We start from the raw sequence: 25,486 nt of genomic DNA on the forward strand, positions 1-25,486 counted from the left end.
GACATTGAAAGACAAAAAAAAGAGCTGTCATTTACTGAGAAAGAAAGGGAAGACTGCAGGAGAATGGGTTTGGGGAAAGCATAGTCCAACTTTGTGAAAGGTAACTTTGGGGAGTTCTCAGCATACTGATGGTGTTTACAGCCCTGTCTGGGGTTACACTCCTCATTTGGAGCAAGGGGAAGTACTGGAACTGGGTCAGGTGACTTGTGGTGAGGACCCAAGAGCTGAATGGTCATCCTTTTCAGGGAGAGTCCAGCAGAGAAGCTGAGTTACCTTTTGGTTTGCTCTTAAATAAGACATCACAAAGAGAATGTAAAGATTTTGTGTATTATTAAAATGATATCCTGTGCTCTCTATATCATCAGGTCTTTGATTACTCCGGTCAACCAAGTTGTCTTAATATTTAAAAAGCTACATTTTACTTATAACTATTTAACTTTCTGTGTTTGCCTGTGAAGTCTTTGTCACCACGATTAAGAACTAAGTATTCACCATGAGTGACCTACAATCCTATTTGACCAAGTGTTTTAAAACTTCTGATATATTTGACAAACTTCCCATAAAAAAATTAAATTGTGCTTTTAGCCTGAAAATAACTTTGAAATTTTTCAGAAAGATCCCTGGCCCTGGCCAGGTAGCTCAGTCGGTTAGAGCGTCATCTGGATACTTTGGGTTCACTCCCCTATCACAGCACATGCAAGAAGCACATAAATGGGTGCAACAACCAATCAAGTTCACCCCTACCTTCTCTCCTTCTCTAAAATCAACAAATAAAAATATTTTTTAAAACATCTCTGAAGAATTTCAAAGGACATCTCTGTCTTTATTTCCCCTTAAAAGGGGAAATAAAATTAATTAGGTCTATTTGATATGCTAAAATTACATGGAAATTTTTGTCAAATAAATAATTAGCCCTGGCTGGTGTGGCTCAGTGGATCAAGTGCCAGCCTGCAAACCAAAGGGTACCCAGTTCAATTCCCAATCGGGGCACATGCCTGGGTTGAAGAACAGGTCCCCAGCAGGGGGCACGCAAGAGGCTACCAATTAATGTTTCTCTGGCACATCAATGTTTCTCTCCCTTTCTCCCTCCTTTCCTCTCTCTCTAAAATAAATGAATGAATGAATGAATGAATGAATATTGTATTTTTATGAATATATTGTTAAAAATGAATGTTCCAGAAATTATATAAAATTTCTAATACTCTACAATCTCTTGATATAATGTTTTCAGTTGTAATTCTACTTGTTATCTGAAAATGCTGTTTCAGAGAAAAGCAAATTTCTTTGTCAATTGCAATACAATCAGAGATCTTTAACCATGTCATTTTCAGAGAGTCATCGTGTTACTCATACTTTTTTGCAAATATATTTCATCTTCAGAGATTCATGGGGAGGACTCTGATATACTAAAAACAGGTTTCTGACAAATTTTAAGATCATACCTTTGAACTGGGTAAGGATTTGCCGAAATCTGAAAAACTGGATTCATAAAATTTCTAACAAAAAGATTAAGATCAGTAAGACTTAATGAGACTGAATTTAAGGATGATTATAATTTTATGACTTTTTATTTGAAACGGTACTGGTTCTTTAATATTTTATTTTCCAGATATTAGGAAACCTTTTCTCTTTAAGCTATCTATGACTTAGAGCAATCTGGTAAATTATTGATATATCTTTGTAAGCACAAATGAAACACTTATCTTTTTCTCCCCACTTGACCCCTCCAAAATCTGAAAACTCTCAGTGAATATTCTTATTTTCATTGCAATATTTGTATTTGCCTGAGTTTAATAAGAACTCAGTACTATGTAACACAGTGGTTCTCACTCCCACTTTTACTGGAAGAAAAAAAAAAGAATTTTTCCTTTCTAAAACCCTAAGTACTAACACAATCTGTAACAATCTTGAAGATTTCAACTCTGATCCCACAGCTATCAACTCTCTATGAATAAAAATTAGAGTGTACAGCTGGAAAATCAAGACCATTAATTCATGTAAGTACTTCCTCCATATAAAAAGGTCCAGAAATGCTGGACCAGAACGTCAATTAAAGACACTATTAGAGCACTGAGTCATAGCACCATCTGGATTAGATAAATTTTCAATTCACAACTAGAAACTCTGATTTAAAAATTAGTTTTTTTTTATTTTAATCATTGTTCAAGTACAGTTTTCTCCCCTCTACTCCTATTCCAGCCCACCCACCCAACCCTCCCCACTTCCCTCCCATCACCACCCTCCCCCCAGTTCTTGTCCATGTGTCCTCTAAATTTGTTCCTGTGAACCCTTCCCATTCTCCCGTGAAATTCCCTCTTCTCTCCCCTCTGGTCACTGTCAGCCTGTCCTCTATTTCAGTGTCTTTGGCTATATTTTGCTTGTTTCTTTGTTTTGTTGTTTAGGTTCCTGCTAAAGGTGAGTTTGGTGTTTGGTTTTTTTTAAGGAAACTACTAAGCTTGTATTTATTCTAACCTTAGAAAATAAAATTTGGGCCATAAAGACATATATTGGGACAGAGAAATGGAGGAGAAAAGAAGAAAAGCCAGAAAGTTCTTGTCATGAATATATTTAAATTAAAAACTTTAAATCAACTGAGCAGAGCTAAATAACTTTCTGTAATCTTCAGCTGTCTATTGTAACTTTTAAACCTTTTTTAGTCCTTTTATTATAGTAGCCAAAATAACAGTAGAAGTCTCAAGTATTCTCCTTGAACCACAAATATGGTCCCTGGTCTCCCCTGATCCAGGCATATTTTTTTTTTAAATCTACTTCCAAGCCAGATGTTCTTAAAATGACAAAACAAAGCAAGCACGCACACACACACACACACACACACACACACACACATGCTAGGTTTTGACATAAAATCAAATAGGAAACAGAAAATTAAACAAAGAAACTTATACCCTTTTCAGCTTGACACAGAACAGGAATTATAACATGTATGTGCAGAAACGTACATGCACACAGAGACAGTAGTCTCTGCTGCACCACTAGTTACTACGAGACCTTGTCCAAGTCACTACCTCGTAATTTGCTCTCCATTAGTGTTGATGCAAATCAACTAAATCTATTCTACCGATGCTCAGGACTCCCAGATCGATTTAGGAGTAGTGATGATCATCAAAGAAGAAGGATTTAATAACCCACAGAACCCACTTCTTTCTTCTATATAAGGTACTTTCCCTTCACACACATGCACTCTTTCTTTTAGGGGGTAGGGAGGTAGGAAGAGTTCCCCTACTTTTAAAAAAGAAAAAAGCATCCAATGAAAAGACTCCTGAGGTCCATTTCAAAAATTGAAATGTTTCCCAATCAGACCAGATGGTCTCCATAGAAGGTAACTGAACAATGGGTGCAAGAACGGGATGGGTAAAGCCTTTACTTCCTTTTTACTTTGAATCACACCAATATACTATCTTAACAACAACAAAATTACCTATTTAGCATACAATCTCAAGGCCGTATGGGTGGCCTGGGAGAATGTGCTGGTTTTTGAGAGACTGGTCCAGCAAAGATGAAATGGACTCACATCTGGGTTCAGTTTGACAAGTAAAGGAGAAAAGCTTCAAACCCACACACTCAGAGACCAGACTTGATGTTCTAGGCAAAACCTGGCTTCATATATTCATCCTGACCTCGGATATCTATCCCGCCCACACAGCTGAAAAGCCAAGAGTCGGACCCCAGAGAAGAAAACTGCAGGTGGGGCTTCCTTAAAGACATAGAGGTGTTCACCAAAAAAGCAGCTAGGTGGACTTTTACACACCAGAATTTCCCTTTGCTCTTACTTAGGGCTGCCAGATTTAACAAATAAAAATACAGGATGCCTAGTTTAATGTACATTTCTAATAATAACCAAATTTTAAAGTATGTATGTCCTATGCAGTATTTGGGACATATAACAAAAAATTATTCAATGTTGACTGGGATTCAGACTTACATGAGTGCTTTGTATTTTACATATGGTTACCCTACTCCCACACGCAGTCAATCATGTAATTAGAATGAACAACCACTCCAATTTGCCTGGGACTGATGGATTCCCCAGGACACAGAACTTTCACTACGAAAACCAGGCAAGTCCCAAACTGGGACAACCTGATCACCCTACAATCAATAATCTCACGAAATAAGCAAACAAACTGTAGCCTGAGTCCCACCATTAGTTAAGTTTGATCTTTTCCTTTGAAATAGCATTCTTGTACTTTATTTCCACGTATCTATCACCATTTAGTTAATGCACAAAATTTGCTGTGAAGATAAAATGGAATGCAGTAGATATAAAGGTCTTTGGGAAAATGCAAAAGCATTATAAATGCAAGTTAGTATAGCTGGAATGAGCACAAAGTCCTGTTCCGTACACAGTTTCAAACCCGACAGGTACTTCTCTTACTGAGGTACTTTATGTGATCTACTGAAGGTCCTGTGTACTTGCAACACTGGTTTGACTGCATATAAAAAATGTTCAATAAACTTGCTCCTTTTAGAACTACGGCAATAAGCTCTGGGTTTGACGCTGCCCCTTTCACTTACTCATCAAGTCACATGGGACTAGTCCCTGAACACCCCAGCTTCAGGCTCACTGTACCACTGGGGTGATAATAGTGAGTACCTCCTAAAACTCCCGTTAGGAACAAATAAGGAAAGTAGGTGAAAGCACTCTACATAAACACGATGTATGTTTTAATGGTACTTAAAATTTTGTTGTGTATATAAAACTATGTATGCTAATATTTTGTTTTCCTTTATTTCTTACATCCTGCTGATAGATACCAAAGTCAATTCAACTGGACTCTTACTGAGAGTTCAGGCTCCAGAGCCAAAAAGACTGAGTTTGACACTTAGTTCTACTGCTTACTGAATGTCCTCTTAGACAAACAAATTACCTTTCTAACCTCAACGGCCTTATCTGTAAAATGTGGAGAATAATATCCCATCATAAGATTATTAAGAGGATTAAACAGTTAATACAGAATGTAATGCTTGCCTCATAATAATAATAATACTCAAATATCCCCACTACCATTATTATTCACGTTTAATACATTTACGACTTCAGAGGCCACAGGAGGCAGACTCCATACACCTACCATGAAGCCCTCATACAATAACAGTAAGTAAAATATTTAAGAATGGTACTTAGCACATCTTGTATTTGAAACCGGTACTGTCCCATTTAGCATCCCTACTTAACTAGTCAGTTTAGCGGGTATCTCTCCATAAGCTTCAGTTAGATGATTCCACATTTATTTTTAAGAAAATTCATATACTAAACATATTGTTTTTTATGTCCAGTACCCCAGGGTAAAATTCACATGTCCTGGGATTTTATGACACAGAACTGTTGAGCCCCACTTTCCGAATCACACTCAAGACCCAAAGGTAGAGAATACATGTGGAACGTAACTCAGAACCAAGTCTATTTAACCAATTCAACTTACAGACTCCACACATCTAAAATAGATGACCCTCAACAGGCTTCCTGACTCTCAAGGTTTTTAGTCTTATGTCCACCCATAACAACCCCCTACCAGGACCTAGCACCACACAGGGAAGCACTCAGAGGCGGCTCCGTAGTCCATTGACCTACCTGGTCACGTGGTATATGCCCAACTCCCCCTACCCAGGCAAACCGCTCCCCCCACACACACCCCAACACTGAGCTCAGGGTGCTGAGCCATTGTGCCTCAGCTTCCTCATCTATGGAAAAACCTAGTGCTCCTTACACTGCTTTCTACTTACCTTCCCAAGCCACAGAGTTGAGCTTTTTACTCAGGACTGACTCACGGAAGGAGAATGGGGGAGTGGCATGTTCAGTCACCATTACGTTACCCAAACGGTGGAGCAGGAGCCCTGCTTAGTGCAGCCGTCCGACATGTGTATCAGTCCGTGCTAACTAGCCAACCACTGAATGGCTTGACTGTATTAACACAATGTGACCTGGACTACTTACTCCTTTAGTACTACTTATGTATTCCAATTGGCCCCTACAACATGGTTAATGAGAACTAACTACATCAACATTTCAGAACAAGAACTATTAGATTACACAATGATATCCTCCTGCTAGTTGGTACTGAGGGTCTTACTAATTCCAACTCAGTCCAGCCAAGTACTGTAATTAATTCAGCATGAATCTATACCTAAGAGAATGAACAGGAGGCCTAATTTTTAGGTGAAGTTGTTTTAGTTGAATTAACAATTTTACTTTCAAATTTACCTATTTTCTTTCCCAGATTAAAATTTTTAAAAATTAAAGAAAAGTAAAAAACCAGAGGCTAAATATAATTATTTCAAACATATGAAATATTGTCAGCAAAAGTAAATGTGCCTGTAATGAGAGCATCATATCTGTGCTTGAGAAAAAAAATAGTTCAGGTAAATTTAGCCTTTGAGGATGTAAAGAGATTAAAGTATCTTATTTATAATATTCAAGATAACTTCAAAAATGCTTATTCCATTTATGAGTAAGAGCTACAAGCGCTTAGGATAATTCTGCACTCTGAGTCCCTCCAAAACTATCCAATCTAAGGCTGTACCTTTTCTTTCAATTCTAAGGACTGACAAATTGTTCGGTAAGAGGCCTTAGATGTTTCCTTATCTTTTCCTCAGCCCGTCTTATCTATATCTGCCCTATCAGTTAAAATAAATTTTAAAAAAAGCAAATACCTAATTAGAAATTTAAGTATATTGTGGAAATATATATAACTACAAAATAAATCACCTACATCACAGCTAACATATTATTTGTACTACCCAAATGTTAAACAGTTAAGAGGAAGGTTTAAACTTGCAATTGTTCCCTTTAGTCAATACTTAGTCTTCTATTATATTTTATTCATATAATCTTAATCATTTTACTTTTCTTTTTAATTCTTTACATAAAATATTTTCTTCTTCCCATAAACTCGCAATTATTTTACCACTAATAAGGCCTTTTTGAAGAAACAGGATTCAGAATCAAAGCCATATGATAAAAACTTGTCTTCTCTCTCGTCCTCCATTCTCCAGTGTGCCCAGTTTTCCAGCCTCTGCAGCTTTTCCGTTAAGTGTTCAGAAACTAGATTGTGTTTTAAAAATAGAAGGCGCGAAAAAAAAAGAAAGAAAGAAAGAAATGCTTCTTCAAGAGCTAAGAGAATACTTGGTATAACTCTAAGAAACCTTTTTCTGTGAACCAAGTAAACAGGCTGCTGCGTGTCCCCTTTCCTCCCAAACTTCTAATACAGATCATTTTCACAAATAAATGAAAATGCTCAGAAGAATTACTCTCTACTGCACAGCTCTATGCACAGCTTACACTTTCTGCTTCCATCTGCATGGGGATCATCAAGATGAGTGAGGTAAGTCCCGAGGCCATCAAATCTTGTCGACTTTGTATTTAAATATGAATTACTAGCATCATGGACAGAATGTACTTTCTAAAAAAATTGTTGGCACTATTACAGATGTCCCCAATTTCTCCTCCTCTGCCCTCCTCCAGCCAGCCTGTCCCCACCACCATCTTCACCACATGCTGGCTACATCCACAGGCTACGCATAGATGTTCTTTGGCTAATCTCTTCCGCTCCCCCATCCCCCGACAGCTGTTAGTCTATTCCATGTATCCATGACTCTGGTCTTATTTTGTTCATCAGTTTATTTTCTTCATTAGATTCCACATGTATGTGAGATCATATGGCACTGGAACTCTTACCCTTTGCAATAGCAAGAATGGACCTGGAGATTATTATGCTAAGGGAAATAAGCCAGTCAGGGAAAGTCAGATAACAAAACATGCTTTTTAAGTCAAAATAATTAAGAAAAAAATAAGAATATTGAACTTGCTGTGAATCTGTAACAGACTTAAAACACTGTATAATATCTATGATATTGGGTTTAAATTTATTCATATATAATTCCATTTGTTAATGTCCTCCTTCTAATTCTACATTTCATTTTTAGATGAACTACTAGGAGCATTAAAATAAACTGTATCAAAATTCCCTTCTCCAGATGTTTAAGGAATTTAAATGGTTCCCTTTTAACAATTACGCCAAGGACACGCACACACGTGAATCAGTTCCATTTTTCACACCGTTTCTTCAGCCACAGGACTCCGGAATACGGACAGTTCCCAGATGTGAAGAGAAGGGGCTCCACATTTCAGAATTCAAGACACGGGGTTCCTCAAACAGTCCATGAAATTCACTCTGCTTCATAATATTGCTAACCTATATAAAACTCACAAATTTCTTTTCCTTTTTTGGCTGCCTACTCAACTCTAGGCAAAATTATGAGATAGTTACCTCCACCACTTTATTGCCAGGCACCGCCTTATAGCCCCTAAGTAAATGTACTAAACTCCAAAACCCCTTTGCTATCTACCCCAATCTAGCCAACCCTCTATAAAGTAATACTAATTGCAGTCATTTACATAAATGCCATACCTACTGTTTAATATGTAGTAAATTATATTTGCAGTATCAGTTTCATGTAAATCTAAACTTTGCTGATCCATTCTTGGCTAGAAATTCCAAGTTTGGGATTTCCATAACCCACAAATCACAAAAGAAATTCGTAGAGAAAGTACTGTGTTCCAATGTATTTACTCAATCACTTCAAAACACTTTTCATTTGGCCAATGATATCACTCAAGAAGACATAGGAAAGAAACGTCTAAAATAAATTAAAGTGACAGCACACCACTGCACAAGGTTAGGGTTATGTGCACTTCATTTAAAGATAGTAACCTTGCGTATGCACACAGAAGGCCTGGAAGGACCCACTCCAAATTGGTAGGGGGTAGTACCTAGCAAAAGAATTGGGGGAAAGGCAAGTTTCCCTTTTGCTTACACACTCTGACACTATTTATAGTTTTTAATAATAAACATACTTTTGTGTAATTTCTTTTTAAAATCAGTAGAAAATATAAGGGAATAATAAATTCAATTAATGTGCACAAAGATTTTGAAATGATTTTCTGAAACAAGACAAATGTCAACAATCCTGATTCTAATAGATAAAATTAGATAAAAAGCAGGTAAAATTACATTTATTGTTTTATAGTTTCAAAGCACTTCAGCAACATGGACTATTCCTGGTCACAGTTCTATCCAATGTCTTTTGCTTCTCATAATGCTAAAAACCTTGCAAGCTGCTTGATCCTTAAATTCTTGCCCCCAAATTTCACAAGCTCTAATTCACTTCAGAAGGAAAGAATAAAACTGCTATAGTTCACCCCCACGACAACTATAATTAACATGCAGAATTTGCTATAGGTGAACAAAAGGCACACTGTCCTTTTCTTGGCCTTAAACCTGCTTCTGTTAAAATGTCCAGTTAGAAACTTAAAATAACACTCACACAAATTTAAAATGACCATCACATGTTGAATCGACAATACTAGTTCCATGAGCATGAACCTTTGCAAAATAAAGAGACTGCTGAGTCCAAACTCTTACACAGATGCATAATGAAATCAAACAGAGGAAAGGAAAATAAATAATGTTGCTGAATAACATGGCTTAATGTCCCAATGGGACTCCAATGGGGTTGGGGTTAAAATTGGTATGAAAGCTACCATCTAGTAACTTCATAATTCTATAATCGCAAAATGGGAATAATTAACTTTAAGTTCAGTCACACTTGAACTTAGTATTATTTTATGCCTAATAGAGATATTTTGTGATTAAAACATTTTACCAGTTGACAATGGTAGGAGGTACTGGTGGCGTCTTCACAACAGGTGCCTTGTTTCAACACCTGCGAAAACAAACACGGAGACAAGCATTACTACTCGCAGTTCGGTGAATCAGAGCCACGCACCCACCTTCTCCTGGAGACATTCCTACTTCCAAACCTCCCAGGAGAATTTCTGCTGAGTTTTTCTGGAAACATCATACTAGCAAATGACACTGTATCATGTAATTTTCACCAAAAAAGCACAGTATGGACCAATACACACCTATCAGAATGGCCAAAACACAAAGCACTAACATCGCCAAATGCTGGCAAGCAGGCAGAGCACCAGGTCCCATTCATCGCTGGGGAAATGCGAAAAGGCGCGCCCACTTCGGAAGGCAGCTGGCAGTCTTTTACAGACTCAACATACCCTTACCACAGGATCCAGCCATCAAGCTCCTTGATGCTTACCCAGAGGAGCTGAAAATTTATGTCCACAGAAAACACTGCACATGAACGTTTACAGCGGCTTTATTCTTATGTGCCTAAAGGTAAACTAACCAAGAAGTCCTTCAGTGGGCAACCGGACACACTGCGGTACACGCAAATGATGGGATACTATTCAGTGCCAAAAAGAAATAAGCGACCAAGTCAGGAAAAGACAGGGCAGAGCCTTAAGTGCATTTTATCAAGTGAAAGAAGTCAGTCTGAAAGGCCACATACTGTATGATTCCAACTATATGGCATTCTAAAAAAGGCAAAGGTGTTGAGACAATATGGACAGTTCAGGGCTGCCATGGGTTGGGGAAGAAGCCAAGAAACAGGCAGAGCACAGAGGATTTTTAAGGTAGTGGAACTACTCTGCATGATAGATATACATCATTACGTGTTTGTCAAAATCCATGGGATATATAATACCAAGAGTCAACCCTAATGTAAACTACGGACTCCAGGAGATAAAGACACATCGATGACGACTCAATGTGGATTCATCAATTATAATAAATGTACCACTCCGGTGCAGAATGTTGATGATGGAGGAGGTCATACATAAGTGAGGGCAGGAGTATATGTGAAATGTCTGTATCTTCTCAATTGTACTGTGAACCTGAAACTGCTCTCAAAAAGTCTATTTTTTTTTTAAATGTACATCCAAAACTTTCCAAGTACATCAAGTTTATTCGCTCATTAGGATGACGGTCAAAAAGAATTACTAATATTTATAAACAGTATTTCACTGTGTACACAACACTTTCACACGTTATCTCAATGATATTCTCAGTCAGGTGGGAAGCAGATAGCTGTCAACACAGTTATTTTAAAAACGTACTCACATCAGCCTAAACTCACAGAGCTAGTAAGTAGAGTCAATTAATTTCCTCATTCCCTGGAAGGCAGCCAGATATATTTAAAAACAAAAAAAAAATAAAAACAGGCCTTAATCCCTGCTGTTTCTTAGTAGCTATGACTCTAGACAAGTTCATTCATTTATCCATCTAGCTTTGCTCTAGACAAGTTCACTCATTTATTCATCTATCAATTTGTCCATGGGGTGTGGGGAGGCACGGGGATCTTACAGAAATGGGGAGAACATACATAAAAATTCATATCTGTAACATCTACAGAATTTCTATAAATAAAAAATAAACAACTCAAACAAGACGAAACAAGACAGCTATTGCCATCATTGGGAAAGTGCAGCCACTTTGAAGATCAAGTTGGCAGCATCTACCAAAAGCTGACAATGTAAATTCCTATGACCTAGCAAATCCCTTCTGAGAAAAGGGCCGTGGAGAAACTTCGGCAGTGACAAAACATGACAGGCCCTAGTATTTAACTGGCCCTCAATAAATGTTGCAGCTCCTGAACAAATATTTGCTAAATGCCCACCCTTCTCAGCTCCATACCTAATGATTTTCATTTCATGGTACTCAAAAAGTTCCTACTCCAGTGGTAGAGACAGACAGGATTTTGACACCTCAAAAGCTACTGGAGAAGCGCATAGACTACATTTAAAAAGGTAAACGCAGTCCTCTGTCTAGGAGGGGGAGAGGAAGTCAAAAAGGGTGACTATGATGAGTTGAATGGATCCCTATGTTTCTGACCAAGGAGTCAACCTCGTGAGACAACTGGAGGGAATAGTATCAGTATCTGTAAAAGTACAGATATTATCCAAGAAAAGGGCATTTAAGACAACAGTAAGTCCTTGTAGTAGGCTGATAACTGAACCCAAAGGTATCAGAGCCCCAGTCCTTAGAGCCTAGAAGTGTTGCCTTATTTGGGAAAAGGGTCTTGGCAGGTATGATTAAGTTAATGATTTTGAGATGGGTAGGCAATTCTGGATTATCTGGCGGGCCTGAAACGCCATCACAGGTGTCCTCCTAAGAGGCAGGCAGAGGGAGATCTGACACACACAGAGAGGGCGATGTGAAGAAGGAGCATAGGGGTTTGAAGATGCTGGCCTGGAAGACTGGGTCTGCGCCAATGCAGCCCTCACGGAGGCCGAAGAGAACAGCTTCTTCTCCAGAGCCTCTGGAAGACACCACAGCCCTGCCAACACCTCAGTTTCAGCCCACTAATGCTGATTCGACATTTGGCCTTTATTAATTGTGAGATAATACATTTCCTTGTTTCAAGCCACCAAACCTATGGTGTTACAGCAGCTCTAGGAAACAAACACAGCGTCTCACTGCCCTGCACGCCAGGCTAAGTTAAGTGCAGAGCGGTTCAAACATCACCCAGGTGTCCGAAGAACCATTCAGGTTTTTTACACAGGAGAACAGAATAACCCCATCTGTTTCACAATATTAAACCCAGGCTAATATCGGGAATTCATTAACGGAAAAAGACACTAGAAACAGGAGGATGTATCCAAACCAAAAATCCAGACAGAAAATGTAGTTCTTGATCAGCAAATATGTGAGGAAAAACCCATCCAAATGACAGACAAAGACAAAAACAAAAAGGAGAGAAGGTCCTGGCCAGGCAGCTCAGTTGGTTAGAGCATTGTCCTGATACACCAAGGTTGTGGGTTCTATCTCCCATCAGAGCACATATAAGAAACCACCAATAAATGCTTAAATAAGTGGAAAACAAGTTTATGTCTGTCTCCCTTCCTCTCTCCCTAGTACCAGTAAAATTTTTTTAAAAAGAAAAAGGGAAAGGAGAAAACTCAATGGAAATAGACAATGTAGGAAATAGAAGCAACACGTTAAATATGTATATATAATTAAGATTCTCAAAATATGAAAGGCTATTATATGGATGAAACAAGGATGCCATGGGCTATACTGAAGGACCGAAAATAAGAAAAAGCTCTAGGAAATCAGTAATAGCACTTGAAACTAAAATGCCAATAAATGTATTAGAAAATGAGGTTGAGGATATATTCCCAGAAAGAAAAGCAAAAAATGAAAACAGGAGTCAAAAAGATTTTTAAAAGTAAGATGTCAAATTACTCTAAAAGACCAAGTTCCACTAAAAGAAGGTCTAGAACAAACGAGAGAATGAAGAGTCAGAGATTCCTGAAGCACTCGGCCCTGAAATATCCTGGAGCCCATGGACTCAGGATGAAAGAAAGGGCCCGCTGAGTGGGAGCAGATAAAGCGGGGAAACAGTCACTGCCCTCTAGACAAAGCCCTGTGAATTCTCAGGGGTAAGAATATCGTAAAAGCTTCCAAAACACAAAAATCAGGTCGCCTACAAATACGGTGATTCTGTAGCTCATCAACAAATAATGATACTTTTTAAGAGCACACACTGGAAGACCTGATTTGAGGGTGTTCCAGAAAAACTGGGATGCACAGTCACCCTTTCTGTGAAGGAATAAGAACCACACTGGTTCTTACTGGTATCAGGTGTCTCCAGAGGGCCACAGTGTCTTCAAAGTTCTGACGGAAATGAATTTACCCTACAACTCTGCTGACAAGGGTGAAACGAAATGCTCCCATGGCCTTCAGGCTAGTAGGGCTTCTGCCTAGTCCTGCATGTAGACATGCTCAGCGTTACAGGAATTCTGCTTGCAGCTTGAGGAGGTAAGCGAAGTGTGTTTGTTTATCAAAGATTGCAGGAACCCTGAACTCACATCTTATAGCACAATCTTTCTCGACCCTTGCAGGCATCCCGATTATCTACAAATGAAATGATCAATCACCTCTAGCCCCTCCCTTTTCCCACTTCCCTTGACATAAAGAATCCTGAACTCTGTACTTTCGTAAGTACAGATGGATCTGAAACACCAGGGAGTCTCCCATCTCCTCTGTCGGCCTCTTCTTGGTCAATAAACCTTTCCTCGCTCCAAACTCTGTTTTGAGTTTTGGCCTTTCTAAGCATTTTAACCAAATTATTATAAAGGATACAACTTAGGCACAGACAAATGGAAGAGATGCATAAGGCAAAGGATGGAGGGAAGGGGGTCAGAGCTGAGCCTCCAACCCTCTGCAGACACCCCGCCTCCCCACGCCAGACCGTGTGTGCCAGCCCGTGGCTGACCTATGTCCACCGTGTAAGAGCTGTGCAGAGCGCCATCTCCAGCCTCTTCACTCCTCAGGGAAGTCTGCGGGTGGGACACACAGTTCAAACCCTCTCATCCCTCAGTCTTTCAGGTGACCATCCCATCCTGAAGCTGTTCAGGAACCCCAACCCTACATCCCTTCATTAGCATAAACTCAGATGTGGTCAGAAGGAGTTCTCCCATTTGTTTGTTTGTTTGTTTAGCTGACACAAAGGCAAGGTATTAACAGAAAAGAATGATTTGGAGAGTCCAGTTCACAGATGGCAGCCACAGAGACCCCGCTTCCTGCGGGGACTTTTGGAGGGAAAGGGGGTGGTGACACCTGCAATCTGACTGAAGACAATCCTATCAGGAAATTCAGGGGATTTAGGGTCTCGGTTCCCAAAATGGGGACAGAAACCATATGTGTTTTTGAATACCACAGGATGCTATTGCTATCATTCTCTATATTTTAATAGTTTAAGTGGGGAGGAAAGGTGTGATGTGATCATGTCAGTTTTTTTAAAAGTATTTAAAAACAGTAAATATCAATTAATTATAAAAGGGTCTTCTTACTAAGGGAAAAAGAAACTCCTTTAACTTAAATAAAAGTATACCTATTTGTCAGAAGCCAATAGCAAACATCATACTCAAAGGTAATTTCCATTAAAGTCAGGAACAACATAAGCAATTTGGCTATGACCATAAGGAAAACTCCAGCCCTGCAACCACTAGCCACATGTAGCTACTGAACACTTTTTAGTGCGGCTTGTCCGAATTAAGATGTGCTCTAAATGTTAACAGGGGTATCCAACCTGCAGCAGAGGATGGCTATGAATGAGACCCAACACAAAATCATAAATTTATTTAAAACATTATGAGACATTTTTTGTTTTCATTAGTGTTTGTGTATTTAATGTGTCGCCTGAGACAACTCCTCTTCTTCCAGTGTGGCCCAGAGACACCAAAAGCTTGGATACCCCTGATAAGATATACACAGAATTGTAAAGGCATAGTATGAATAAAAAATAACGTAAAACATCTCATTAATAATTTTTATATTGATTATATGTTGAAATGATAACATTTGGGATACACTGAATTAAATAAAATAAATTAAAATTACTGTTTCCTTTTCCTTTATTTAATAGACTCTTAAACTGAAATTTTAACTACCATGGCTAAAAGTCTTTTCAAAAGGAAGGGTTTATTAGGCCACTGCTAGTAAGAAAAAGACAGCTTTGTGGGGCATGAAGTCTAAAGTACCAGCAGCACGGCCAGGTGGGAAAGGCCAGCACGTCTCCCTTCTCTCAAAGTTGGCAAGTGTTTGTTATACATCTAGGAGGGGGGAGAAAGATGCAGTCCGCTCTGAAAGAATTCACATTAGCTACTGACAAAGAGATGGGAGACAGTGAAATGGGGGTAGTCCTGGGACCCACGCAGCAGGGCGCATGTGGAGTTTGCATTAGCTGGACGCAGCAGTCAGTGACTTCGGGTGTGAACAGGAGGTTCCTGGGGTTCCACCAGGCCTGGTTACTCCCTCTTTTCCATTCACTGTGGAAACAGTCACCTGGAAGTTCATCTAAAATTCCTGCAGACACTCAGGAGGTGAGCAGTCTTTTGCTGGCTTTGCCTTAAAGTTGTAAACTGATTAACCCCTTCTTGCCTCTGCCTTCCACCCTCTGGCCTACTGTAATTTAATTTAGGACATCTCAGAATTTTCTCCTTGTCAATGCATACTAAAAATTTAAACTTCCATATATGGGCCACATTCGTGGCTCTCACTGCATTTCTTTAGGAGAGCACCATGGTCTCGCCAACGCAATAATGAGAAACAGAAACAAGGGGTATGAATACTGGAAACGGAGACACAAAATCGTCACTGTTGGCAGCTAACTGGCTGACAAAAAAAGAAAAATCAAAAAAACCCATCTAAAAACTATCTAACCACAGGGAGAACCACTAAGATACCTCGATATTAGGTATGTATTCAAAACTGGTAGTTTTCTTATATACTAATAACCAGTTGAAAATGAAAAGGGAAAAGATCTTAGTCACACTAGCAAAAGCAACTTTAAAACAATGTACACACCTTAACGTGTGTATAGATAATGTGCTATATATTACACATATGTACACATATACATGTATTTTATATATATATATTTAAAATGATACAAAAAGATATTAAAAGATCTGCATACATGGAAAGACAGGCTAGTTCCTGGGTAGAAAGGATAATTACAATCCCACCAAAATTAACCTCTAAACCAAATACAATCCCAACCACAAAATCCTACTAGGATTTGGTTACTTATTTTGCATGATTACTTGATACGTTAATCCCAAAGTTTACCTAGAAGAAGACATCCAAAGATCGGCTAAAATTTGAGAATATTCAGTGCACACTTGCCCAGAAGCTACAAGGACTGTCAAGGTAAACTCGAACTTCAAGGCTCAGCTGAAGTCTCTACGGGAAGTCCTACTTGGTCCCACAGACAGCTCTAAAGGGTCCCAGTGTGCTCTGATACCTCCCTCCACTCCTGCCTCACACACAGTGCCACGGAAAAGCACAGAAGGAGAAATCACAAGTACCTTGAGATAGGTGGAACACAGGAAATACGGGGGAAGTCAGAAATACAAATGGAATATAAAAACATGTTGTAAACAGAATGAGACAGGTTTTTAAGCAAGGTATCTGACCAAATTTGTTTTTTCAGAATGATTAGTTGGGTCACCACAGAAAACGAACCAGAAAGGAGTCCAGGTATATAGTTACTGCAAGAGCCCAAGTGCAGAATGAGAAGGCCCAGAGTTTATGGCGGTACTTAGAGAAGCAGCAGGACCAACTGCAGAGACTTTTCCGAGGTACGACCAACAACAGGATATGGGGACATGTGAATATTAACCTTTGAAGATTAATGTCAACATTTCTTACACAGATATGAGGGAACAGGAGAAAGAGCAGATACACAAGAGAGAGCATGTGCAGAGGGTTGGCTATGAAGTGTGAGGAATGGCCAGAAGAGGTAGTCAGGATGCTGTCAGAAATGCAGACTGGGGCTCCAGAGCTCCAGCTGCAGGTTTCAGAGTCATCTCTGAGTCTATCCATATTAAAGCCAAAACCACAGGATCCGGCAAAAATGACAAGGATGTGAATTGCGCGGGTCCGCTTACATATGGATTTTTTTTCAATAAATAACATATAGTACTGTAAACTTATATTCTCTTTCTTATGACTTTCTTAGTAACATTTTCTTTTCTCTAGCTTACTTTATTGTAAGAATACCATATATAATACATATAACAAAATATGTGTTCATCAACTGTTGACGTTACTGGTGAGACTTGTCAGTGGCAGGCTGTTCGTAGTTGCGTTTTGGGGAAGTCAAAAGTGATATGAGGCTTTTCGACAGTGCATCAGGGTTCTTGCCAAGTTGTTCAAGAGTCAACTGTATACCCACTTAAGGATTAAGGACAAACTACAAAAGCCAGCTAAGGAAAGTAAAGAAGCCAAGAGCAGTGCCCTAGAAGCCAAAGACTGACATGAGGGTGGGTGAGGACGTTGTCAAGAGTGTCAGAGGCTACAAGGAAGATGACAAGTGGGTATGACATGGAAGTACAACAAGCAGTTGGCCTGGCCTGAGACAATCCATCATTTTTTTGCATTCGTGATCACATAATCTTCAAATGTATCCCCACACGTCACTCAACCTGCCAGCTATTCAAACATGTATTTCATCAACAGTAAGCCTACCCTGAGAGAATTCCTGAGTTCCCACTAGCAAGTGCATACTGGTCATTTTGATGACAGGTTGTTGGCCTTCCCAAACTCTTCTGCTATTATGCACGTATCTTTCAACTCAATTTAACAAACAGTTACTGAGTATCTCGTGTCCACTGTTGTGGTAGGTGGCAGAGATGCAATGATTGAATCGCATCTTCTGTGCGCTGGGCCCTGGGTGGGCACCCGTGACGAAAGTACAAAGTCCCTGTCCTCACAGAGCCACCTTTGCAGTGGAGGGATACCTTACACCAGCTCCTCTCCCCAGAAGAAGCCCCCCAAAAAACACATCATGTTTTAGACTTACCTGAAAAGAAAAACAGCAAACACAATTAGTAATTTATAAAGCTATTTGGAATCAACAGGAAACACGAAACTAATCACCTACAGTTAACATGCCTGTCCTCTGGCATCACACAATATAAATAAACATTATTAACATATCATACAGTCAGCTCTCAGTCATCTGTGGAAAAACTATCCATACATCAAGAGCAATTCCCTAATACTGACTCATGTTTCTGGGTTAGGTCCCATCCAAACTTCTACCGTGTGATAACACACGATACAGTGCAAGAACATACAGTTTAAGACTTTCACAAAATAGTTCAAATCGTTATACATGCCAGTTTTACTAGGCCCACCATTTTTCCAACGAACTGGCAGGCACTCCCTAAATCCAACACCCTTCAGTTGATTTCCCAGAGCCAAGTAACCCAAGCCCTTCCTTCCACCCCATCCCAACCCCAGTTCATCTCTAAAGCTGCCCCCAAACTAGTGAGCCTCCAAGCGTGGGCCTAGCTTTTATCTGCAAGCTCACCATCTCAAAACTCTAAGGATCACAAAACCCTGCTGGTAAAAACTGCTGGCATTCCAAACATGTGTGCCTTCAATACTGTGTATACGTACCATATTGTGCACAAAATATAGATTTTTTTTTTAAATAAGAAGTAAAAGTTCTACCATTTTCCCCCAGCGCCCAGAGATGGGTTGAACGCACACCCTGGAGCACAGGTGCCCTATAGGCAGACATCATCCTTATCCCTGAAACAGAAGCTCCGGGGTTATGTGATTTGCTGTGGTCATTAAACTAGAATGAGGTACAACCAGGTGATCTGGGGGTTCAAGCAACTGTGTGGTCACAAAGTGCAAGCCCCCTGTCACTCCTCTGGACCGCACCAATCTCTCCTTATACTGCCTCTCCGACCTCACTACCCGCCAGCCACTGCCTCCCACAACCCACCCACCTCCGGATGCTGCCGGAGAGAACAGGTGTTCTTTCTATGCCTCAGAAAATGATATACGGGCCCTAGCCAGGTAGCTAGGTTGGTTAGAGCACTGTCCTGATGATATGCCAAGGTTACGGGTTTGATCCCAAGTCAGGGTGCATACAAAAATCAATCAATAAATGCGTAAATAAGTGGAAGAACAAATCGATCTCTCTAATCAAAATTTTTTTTAATTAACAGGAGAAAGAAGAAAATGATACACAGGCTAAACATTTTAAATTTCTAAGGAAGGTGCTATGCTGTGTAAGCAGGCATCAGCCTGGAAATCAGACCAGGTTTCAGAGTAAATGATGAATACAGATTTTTAGACTCTAACATAAACAATATGGAAAATTATAACACAAAAGGAAAATGACTTAGGAAAATAGTAATTGTGAATATGTAAAAAATGAGTCCATGTATTATGCTTCATCTGGTATAGTTTTCAATTAGTGTTAATTCTGTTTATATTAAAATTGTCAAGTAAAGTTCTAAGATTAACTCATTTGGGTTTTCTGTGGAACTAAAATAAAGTCCTTGCTTCACCATTGAAAGAAGTAACTACCCCACCCTTCCCCCAAACAAGAGGCTATCAAGTCAGTCTCCAAGGGGAGGAGAAGGTTTCCAATTGGTTTAGTCTTACAGTAAAAACACGGGAAGTCAAGGTCCACAATGAGAATCACTGCAATCCCAATAAAAGTAAAATAACTAAAAATAACAAACTTTTATAGTTAAAGTAGGAACTTTTTATAATTTTAGCCAAAATGATACTGAATATTTTAAAACCCTGAAAGAGCAATGCAGAAAAACAGTTATATACCTACAAAACCAATTTAGAACTAAAATAATATTAAAAAGGCTAAGACTATCTATGCAGCAGGGTAGTTAACATCCAATAAAACCCACGCAAGTACCCCAGTGAATTCCAGTAATAAACTCATCAGTGAACACACAGGGGGAAATGCACAAAGCTAACTAATAAAATTTCAAAGAAACCTAAGACAGAAATATGGCCAGAAAACAAAAAGCGTGAGCCAAGTAAAATGAAGAGGTAGAAAAGGAGGTGAAGACGAAAAACACTGATGGAGAAGCAGATAAGTTTGTTGAGCAAGAAAGTGCTACGGACAAGGGAACTGAGCTCCAGACAGGCCAAACAGCCAGAGCGTGACAACTGCCAGGCCTGGGGTGCACATGGCCACACGGCGGGGCCACACCGGCAGTCACAGCAGCAGGATCAGAGAGAGCTTGGGCCAGACCCCTGTGCCCTTTCTGTAACAACTCAGAGCCCACACGGTTGTCTTCACTTGCTGGCTGTCCAGGCTAGGACCTTTCATTCACTCAACTATTACTTTGTGACTCGAAGGAATGGATAAATAGACAAGTTTGTGCCAGGACTTAACTGTGTCCTCCAACCTAACCTTCGCATTTGGCTTCCCTCCTGGGATGTGATGTATCCTCACAGCTTCCCTGGTCCCCCCAAACAGCTGATGCCTCAATTTTACCCATCAATCCTGTTCTTCCCCAACTGCCCTGGACATCCCCATTTGACTACCTTCCTCAAACTCAACTTTTTCTTAAAATTCAACCTATGTCTCATTTTGCTCCGCTGACCTTTCCCTGGCTACTCTGTCCTCTGTACTGTGCTCTCACATTAACCACACCTTGTAAGCATCTTCCTACAACTCCACTACTTGTCCTTAAATGGTTACTATTTCTTAGTCTTCTTTAAGTGATGTAGGCTTTTATTTATATAATGGCTTTACTTATACCCAGATTCAGAATTTACTCCTTACCAAAACACTACTTCTGAGGGTCAGAAAAAAAAACAAAAACAAACACACAACAAAAAAAACCCCAGAGGCACAAGGTAACTTGGAGGTGATGACCCTTTCTATTACCTTGATGGTGGTAATGGCTGCACAGGTGTATGCATGTCCAAACTCATCAAATTGTACACATTAAATATGTGCAGATTTTAATGTATCAGTTAAAGGACAGAAAGAAAGAATGAAGGAAGGAAGAAGAGAGTTGTTCTTCTGTAGAAAGGTGTTCAAGATGACTGTGCCAACAGTGAACTAACAGTGGGCTGATTTTCATGAGAATGTAACAATTCTTGGCAATTGTTTGGAAACTGCTTGGGGCTCCATGATGACATACTGATTTCTAACAGTGCAATGACAGGCCTATCTCCTATTACTACGGAAGAGGTGTCGTCCTCCCCGCCCCCCCCCCCTCGCCCTGCCAGCCTGTGCTTTGGATCCCATCCCCTCCCAGCCTCTCAGGGACTTGGTATCAATGAGTAACACTTTTCTCATCTGTACTCAACTTCTCCCACTCAACTCACACCTTCCCAGTCCCTAAAGCCAATGGACTGGACTCGATTTCCCTCTCACAGGAGCATTCCACAGTACTAACCGCTTCCCCCGGCTGCAGGGACACCTGCTGCTGGCTGCCCACTCACTTCCCTGGCCACTCCTCTGGGCTCCTTCGCAAGCTCAGCCTCCTCTCGCTGGCTCCATCCCAGGCCTCCTCCTGTTCTTTTTCTAGTCTCTCCACAGACAATGGCACCCATGCCAGGTTTCAGCCATCACCTCCACTGATGGCTCCAAAATGGCAACGTAGTGATAACATCTCCTTCTCCCTTCCCTGTACTATTAATCCCTGCGTCTGAGACTTTACCTCCAAATTTCCATCTTCTCGCTCATGATATAAGGCTATTAAGAGAATCAAATGAGCTAACATGACAGTACTCTGAAAAAAGGAAAAAAAAAAAACACTTAGTCTGAGTATCAGTATTTTTTAAATAGATGCCTTGAAAGTAAGACTTTCTCAAGTTCATTTTTTTATTTATTCCACATGGCACACCTAACACAGTTCTTTGTATGCAAATGATCTTCAGTAAATATATTGCAATGAATCATTTGTACTGGTTTAATACATATTCAACTGAAATATTCACATATTTAACAGCTTATTATTTCCCAAATCATGTCATCATTTTTATCTCCTTTGAAGTGAGAATTACTCTGTAACTGTAAACTATGCTGGATACTTTTGATAATTATGATGCTTATTATATATTTAAAGTCAGAAAATCCTGTCACCTTTTTTGGCCTTGCTTTGCTGAAAACATCCAAATCCTCTCCCCAAGTGATTCTTGCTTCCCAAAGGTGAATTTTGAGGGGGAAAACTTAAGCATTACAGGAATGTTTAAGCTTTAAGTACCGTGAAGGTAGGCAGAATGACTACTTGAAAAAGGTCCCTATCTCATTTTCACATCTTGCAATATGAGTGATATTCTGATTAGGAACAGATACTGTGAAATGAAATGTTGCTCGAAAGTTCTCAGACCCATTAGGTACACTTCATTACAGCCTCAGAATGCACGATTGTCATTCTAGTGAAATCCCACCACATCAGTTTAAAAAACTGCCTAGACTACATTTCCATCTAAATCACAATCCTCATTATAATCTTCATTCACTTTTCCTTCACTGCATATCCTAACTTACAATTTACTCATATGATGATTTGCTTCACGTTGGTTTTGTGGTTTCCTCAGTGAGGTCAAGGATCACACCAATTCTGTTCACTGCTGTACCCCAGCACCTTACACGGTGCCTGACATACAACAGGAGGTTAAAGGCTCTAACTGAGCAATTAATTGAATGAGGGGTGAAGTAACCATTTAAGCAGAAGCCGACCGCAGAAAAGCACATAAGCAGTGAGAAAGAGCTTTAAGATCTGATTCCCCCAAATCCAACAGGGCATGATTTTCCCCATAATTTGTCCATCCTTCATTTCTTCCATCCTTTTTTCCTGAAAGGAGGACCTCTTTAGACTCACAGAACAGCTCAGCTTTAAATCACCCAGTCCAAATGTCTTATAAATCCAGTAACTGAAACCAAAAGACACCAGGTGACTTGTCACCTCGACCTCTCTGCCCTACTTCCATTAACAATGCCACTCTACAGAACCAACCCTTTTGGTAGAAGAGAGAAACCACGAAACAAGTCTGACGAAAAAAGGCCAGATTGACTACAGAAGCCTTACTCATCCCTAAGGGTGAGACCTGCACAGGAAGATGCAGAACAAAAGAATAAAGTCTGTGCCACAGACTCACAACACCTCCTCAAGTAGTAACCTGGAACGCTGCAGGAGCAACTCAGCAGCACCCTTCAACTCTGGGGGCTAATCCCACAGTGAGAAAGGCTGTATCACCAAACCACAGTTCTCCAGGCCACCCAAACAAAAATCAGCTGTGGCAACTATTCAGCCAGCCGCCAAGGAGAGTCAGCAGAATACTCTGAGAGCTCTGGATTTTTAGACAGATGTTCTGAATCCCACCTTCTCTTCTCACTTGCTGTGGTCTGAGACAAGTTCATGTGTCCGTGTCCAGACTGCAGTTCCTCCGGCTGCTCCGGAACAACCACTGCCCTGGACGGTTGTTAACAGTACAAAGACACCATGCATAAAGCTCTTTAGTACAGTGCCTGGCATGTAATAAAGGCTCAATAAATGCCAACTATTTGTCATTTTACTCAGTTGCAATCACTTTCACAAGGCCTAGTCCCTCTCCAGCTTCCATATAAATTTTTCTTTTTATTGAATTTATTGGGGTGACACTGGTTAACGAAATTATACAGGTTTCTGGTGCACAATTCCACAATGCATCATGTGTACAATGTATTGTGTGTTCGACCCTCCAAGTCAAGTAAGTCTCCTTCCATCACCACCTGCTTAACGTATAATTTTAAAGACACTGTCCCAACCTTTCTATTTTTTGAGGGGCCATATATACAGTAACCGAGAGCACATTTTTTAAAAACCGGACTGGGCGAACCAGTTCAATGACTCACTGCCTCGGGTTCCTCATCTCTGAAACGGGCCTGATAATACCTACCCCCAGGACTGCTGGTAGTCAGCACGCCCTCCGTGCTGCACATTCTATTACTGGTATGTAATTACAACGCATTTAGAGAAAAGTAAATCAACTCCCTCTCTCTCTCAACCCCAAAACAGCGGTCAGCCTTAATCCCCGTCCCACCGCCGCAGACGGTAGCCGAACCCAATACCAAGGTCGACTCACCTCACACACCCAATTTCTTCTCACGCCCTGCAGCAAGACATCCCCACCCATCCCTCCAACAGGGTTTTCCCGATCGTAGGACTCAGTTTCTCCCAAGGACCGCGTCAGAGCCCATCCAATCCGAGTTGCCAGCGCCCACCCTGCTCCGCCCCGCCCCCAAAGCGCAGGGAGACCCCGTGCATCCTTCCACCCCGGGACAGCCGCGCGCCTCCAGCCGCGGTTTCCCCCGACCGCTCCCCGGCTCACGTGGGCGCTTCGGCCGAGGCCCCACGTCACCCACTTCCCAGACCCGACCGCGGCGCCTCCCACTCCGCCCGCAGCTTGTCCCCACGCCGCTAGCCGGCTCGGGACTCCGCGGCTACCTGCGCGCACACCCCCGGAGCCGGGCTCCGCGGCTTCAGCGGGGAGTCGAGGCCCCCAGGTGGCCCACGTTCATCCCCCACCACCCCCGCCGGGGCCGCCCTTGGGCCCACCCCAGGCGCACGCGGAGGCCGCCCAGTCCACCGGCCCCTGCCGTTTCCACAATGGGCGCCGTGCTCACCGCGGCGCCCGGGCTCCGGTTCCTGCGGCCTCCGGCCCACGCAGGCCTGGCTGCGTACCAGGACACTCACGTCCCGCGCCGTCTCCTGGAGACTCGGGCGCAGCCGCCGCGGCCGCACAGCGAGTGGGCGACCCTGGGTTGTCCCGTCCGCTGTCGCCGCCTCGTCCCAGCCCCGGCCGCGGCGACAACTGCAGCGCCTCTCACGGGCGCCGGCACACCAGCGTCTGTTGAGCCGAACCGCCCGGGACGCGCTTCCCGGGCAGGCGCTCGTTGCATATGCAAAAAGACAGCCGCCCATTGGCCCGCGGGCGGTGGCGCGTGCGAGGCTGGGCCTATCGAGTTCCGGCGGCGCGGGCTGCCGGGGGTGGAGCGGGGTTACTACGGGTCATTTGGCGGAGCCTCCGCGGGTAGGACCCGGCCGCAGCCGCCACGGGGCGAGAACCGGGTTGGCTGAGAGGGTCTGAACCGCGACAGCGAGAGGAGGAGAGCCGGGCTTTGCGGCCGGGACTGGGACTGAGGGAGGCGGGTCCCGCAGAGTCTGCGGAAAGGGCCGTCCCTCCTGCGGGAAAAGACTCCCACACCGCCCCCCCCTCAAAAAAAAAAAAAAAAAAAAAAAACCCAGAACGGAAAATGCAATTTTACTGCTGTA

The 25,486-nt window shown here is 41.5% G+C and overlaps 1 protein-coding gene across 2 annotated transcripts in view; it reads right to left on the minus strand.

Moving 5' to 3' along the window:
- Window positions 1–25,082, minus strand: part of ACSL3 (acyl-CoA synthetase long chain family member 3) — a 59,846-nt gene extending 34,764 nt beyond the window's left edge. The window contains exons 1-2 of one of the 2 annotated variants that reach the window (XM_045854206.1): window positions 24,896–25,082; window positions 9,685–9,744 (exon numbers count right to left, since the gene is read on the minus strand). The gene's annotated coding sequence lies outside the window, so the exon portion shown is untranslated. Of the gene's footprint in view, window positions 1–9,684; window positions 9,745–24,837 lie in introns of both variants that reach the window. The other variant, XM_045854198.1, reaches the window with a different exon arrangement.
- Window positions 25,083–25,486: the final 404 nt, after the last annotated feature.

The sequence above is a fragment of the Phyllostomus hastatus genome, unplaced genomic scaffold (assembly GCF_019186645.2).
Source record: "Phyllostomus hastatus isolate PE091 unplaced genomic scaffold, TTU_PhHast_1.1 phas_contig_137, whole genome shotgun sequence".
NCBI classification, from domain to species: domain Eukaryota; kingdom Metazoa; phylum Chordata; class Mammalia; order Chiroptera; family Phyllostomidae; genus Phyllostomus; species Phyllostomus hastatus.